This window comes from Phoenix dactylifera, chromosome 14, assembly GCF_009389715.1.
Source record: "Phoenix dactylifera cultivar Barhee BC4 chromosome 14, palm_55x_up_171113_PBpolish2nd_filt_p, whole genome shotgun sequence".
Lineage (NCBI taxonomy): Eukaryota > Viridiplantae > Streptophyta > Magnoliopsida > Arecales > Arecaceae > Phoenix > Phoenix dactylifera.
The window spans coordinates 7,046,782-7,050,933 of NC_052405.1; the positions used below are offsets into that span (position 1 = coordinate 7,046,782).

Genomic DNA, 4,152 nt, shown 5'->3' on the forward strand with positions numbered 1-4,152 from the left:
ATATGCAGCCCCAAATTATCCGGGCCTGACGGAAACTCGGGCCAAAAGCAGTATCAAGAAATTATCAGGTTAGAAGCGTTCATCTTTTTCCCGAAACGATCAGGCAAGCAGTACCCGTTCTGTTCCGAAATAAATTCCACCTTCCTGGGCCTTTGTTTACGGTCGGTCGCTCGATTCAAACCCTTGTTAGTTCCGGTCTAGAATGGACTGAGGTCTATTATCCCTTTTCTTTATGGGCATCGAATTGAATGGCTCGATTAACGGATCAGGACAATGCGTTATATTGGACGTGCTTCGAATTAAGACACTGTTGACAGCGGTGCAAATGATCCGAACTAACATGACTGTCGTGACCAAACCGAGGTTAAATTAAGAACATATAAACTAAGGAGGCACTCCTGAAGCCACGCAAGCAGACAGAAAGAAAACTCCATGGAGGAAATTTTTGTTTATTAATCATGTCTCGAAAGGAAGACGCATCTTCAAGCCGAGTGGCCAGAGGGAACAAACAGCGCTATTAATTACACTTGCTAAGCTCTTCCTAGATAAGACCTGGCGATATGTCCTTGGGCTCCCTTGGGGGAAGAAACCACCCGGAGTGTGTGCATCGCCATTTCCGTAGACGATCCTGAGTATCTCCTTTGGGGGTCCTCTCGTAGCCCACCGAGTATTCGTTGCCGGCAATCACGTTGCCTGGGATCTTCCCTTCTGCGCCCATCGCTGGAGGGACGACTATGCCTTCATCTTTCACCCCGGAGCCGCCCAGTTTGTTGCGGCAGCTCCGAGATGCGCCCCCGTGAATTCGGCCACGGTGATGCCGTACGGCTCCACCTTCATCCAAGCTCGTTCGTAAAGCAACGAACGGATGACTGCATCTTGTGCGGACTCCACGGCCAACAGGCCAGCTACGAGCTGCATGCATGCATATATCAATTGAAGATATATATTAAGTTGGCCCAATACTCTCACGTCTATTATCAATATTTGAACATACGCATGCTGCATGAAAATATTAAGCTTGGGTGCGCGGCAGAGTGATTGATAAAAAATATCAGCTGAAATTTCCTCTATTCCATATTATCAAAAAAAAAAAAAAAATCCTTTATTCCAAACCAACCTACTCACGCTTTGGATATGGATTAGATTTGCATAGTGGGTGGAAAATTTATCGCATCTTCCTGACTGAGTCCTTGGATTGTACTGGATTTGTCCTCATCCACGCACATATACACACACGCTGCTTGCATATATGGCTGGTTTGTTGTGTGGGAAACTTTCTAAACATAGGTCATCTTTGTCGGACCAATATATATGTATGAATGGAGAAGAAATAGCAAAAGCATGGCCAAACCGACCGACAAGGAAAGCCTAGCTTTTGAAATTATGGTTTGTCATATTCATAGTTTTCCTATTTAAAGATGACTCGGCCAAAGGTAAAGATCTGGTGACTGGGATGGGGGAAAGAAATCTGATAAATTTGTCAGATGCTTGGAAAGATTGTGGTAATTAGTAAGATAATAAAATTAAAGAAATATATTTGAAAAATAATATGTAAATTTATTTATTTAACCAATAAATACAGGAAAGATAAGAATAAATAGATGATATAAAACAAGTCTATCGCCGGCAACAGTATTTGATATACCAGCTGGTTTCGTAATATATAAATAATTTTGAAACATTATATAAAACTTGTGAATAAATTTGCAAGGTCTGTGTATAAGTCATAAATATTGAGTAGGCCTGGAAAGGCTTGGATTGATTTATTTATAAGAATACTTCCAAGAATAATTTGGCCAAGATAAATATCAAGAATAATACAAAAATTTTCTTTGCTAATGTGATGACTTGAAGGTCTCATCTGGTAATATTTTTTTTTTTTTGTATATTATATGTACGAAGGGGAGTTTCTAAACAATAATTAAAACTCCATTTTAAGTAGCTAGGGGAAGGTCAGGAAAAAAAAGTCTAGAAATATACCCTCTTGGACCTAGCACTCATGAGCTTGGAGTTTGCCCCGACATATCCGGTGAGTCCGACGTACGGGATGACATAGGAGGCCAGAAGGTAGTTGATCCATTTGGCATAGGGATCGAAAGGTGGCTTCCAGGTTGCGCTGGAGCGCCTCATTCATGGTCTTGGCGAAGGTGCTCGAGCTCAAATCAAGCAGTGGCCTCGGGAAATCCTTTAACAGTACTCTGGATCGCCCTGCAACGACAAGCACAAGAATCAAATCAATCATGGTTCGGCATCATCGCGAGTTGGTTGTCAAGTTAGACTAATTACTGAAACCATGCATGCATGGTGCGCTGATCAAGTGACAATCAGGCAAGATCGATCACCTCAGGTGGGCCAACTTCTTGGTAGGCAAACTGAGCGACGATGTCGCGGATCAGTGGATCCAGAGCAAGCTTTCTTGGCGCCGAGGGGAGGAAGGGCCGCCCATGGTGAGGTTGGGTGCCGCCTGGTCCAAGCCATGGCCGAGGGAGCCAAAGAGGAAGAACTCGCCTCCAGGTACTCCAGGTTCAGTGGGAACTCGAGCAGGTCGACGTCAGACTTGGGGAGCGTGACCGGATTGTCCCACCTGGAGCTGCGACATCGAGGAGGGAAGGGTTGTGAAGAGGAGGAGGAGGAAGGCAAGGAGAGCGGAAGAGATGGTGGCAGCCCATGAGTCTTTAGCTTGTTTCTCTTTGCGGAGGCTCCCTAACTCTTGTTCCTTTATATAAGAGTGGCTCAACGTTACGCGGCAGCTTCTTAGATGCGACAGCGGAGGAGAGTGACACGTGGCAAGCGGTTCGATCGATGAGCTGGTCGCCTTGCGGGGAAGATGGGCCGCGAGGAGAGGACCGGAAGCCGGCACCTACCTCAATACGGCGCCTGCCTTGATATGGTTCGTTGACGAAACCCTACGGCAAAAGTTTCCCATACAAGAATTAAAAATGACTAATTCTTCGGATTTTTTCGATGTATTGTTATCTTAGTTCATTTTGTGTCCAAAATCACAGACTGCATTTGCCATAAAAATTGTTCCTACCAAAAAAGAGATCTCGAGTTAAGACAGGGAGAATGTATCCAGAAATCTTACCATCATAACTGAAATGGAAAATCCGGAGGAGCCGTAATTTTTTTTCCAAAAGCATAGAGTAATTAATTCAAAATATTTGACTTTTATTTATATGGAGACACTATATAAAGATTATATGTAGGGATTCATAAACTATATGGAATTAGGCGTTATGGCTTGGATACTTTATACCAGCAGCTAATTAGATTAAATGAAAACCATATCTGAGTTACTGTATTAGTGAAATCAGAAAGGGATAACGGATGTCTTTCTTAATTTCTTCCTTTCCTAAAGTATCCTAAATTTAATTTCTACTCTTACTAACCTATTAAATTCATATTACAAATGGAAACTTAATCATCATAAAATAGCAGGGAAAGATACAGTGATATATGGCTTGCCCAAATAAAAAGGACATCCGCTTTTGTTCTTCTTTTGTATGTATTCGCATTAATATATAGATTCTTCAGTAATTATGGCAACTAAATATTTTTTTTAAAAAATGCCTTTTTTTCTACTGAAAAAACCATTTCTCGATAGCAATTATGATTCCCCAATCCCCCTCTTAACTCCTCTACCATAGCTGAATTAAAAAATAAAAAAATTATTATCACCTTCCTTAATGCTGCTCTAATGACATCCGTTAGGGGAGTGGAATGGGTAAAAATTTTAAATCTTTGCCTTTCTCAACCATATTGTGATCGTTGATCTCCATCCCAATATTTCCCAACCAAAGTTTTAATCTTCCCTAGTATAAATGTACGGAGAGCAAGAGAAGGAACAAGCAGTAGCATGCGTTGTCTAGTGAGATGAAATTTCATCTATGACTTTCTTGTGAGCCAGCCTGTACACTGCTAAGAATTAACTCCAGTAATGACAAGCATTACAACTGATGGGGGTCAAAATTAGGGGTGGCAAGATTTGACCCGACCCGCCAACCCGACCCGTATTCGACCCGCCATAAATAGGTTTGGATTTGGCCTAAACAGGTTCGGATCGTAAACTGGTTGACCCGTTTAACCTGTTTATTAATTGGGTCGGATACGGATTTTAGATGTCTGACCCATTTAACCCGTTTAATCCGTTTA

At 42.1% G+C, this 4,152-nt stretch overlaps 1 pseudogene; it reads right to left on the reverse strand.

Annotated features, from left to right (window-relative positions):
- Positions 1 to 530: 530 nt before the first annotated feature.
- Positions 531 to 3,645, reverse strand: LOC120113127 (annotated as a pseudogene).
- Between the last annotated feature and the right edge of the window lie 507 nt (positions 3,646 to 4,152).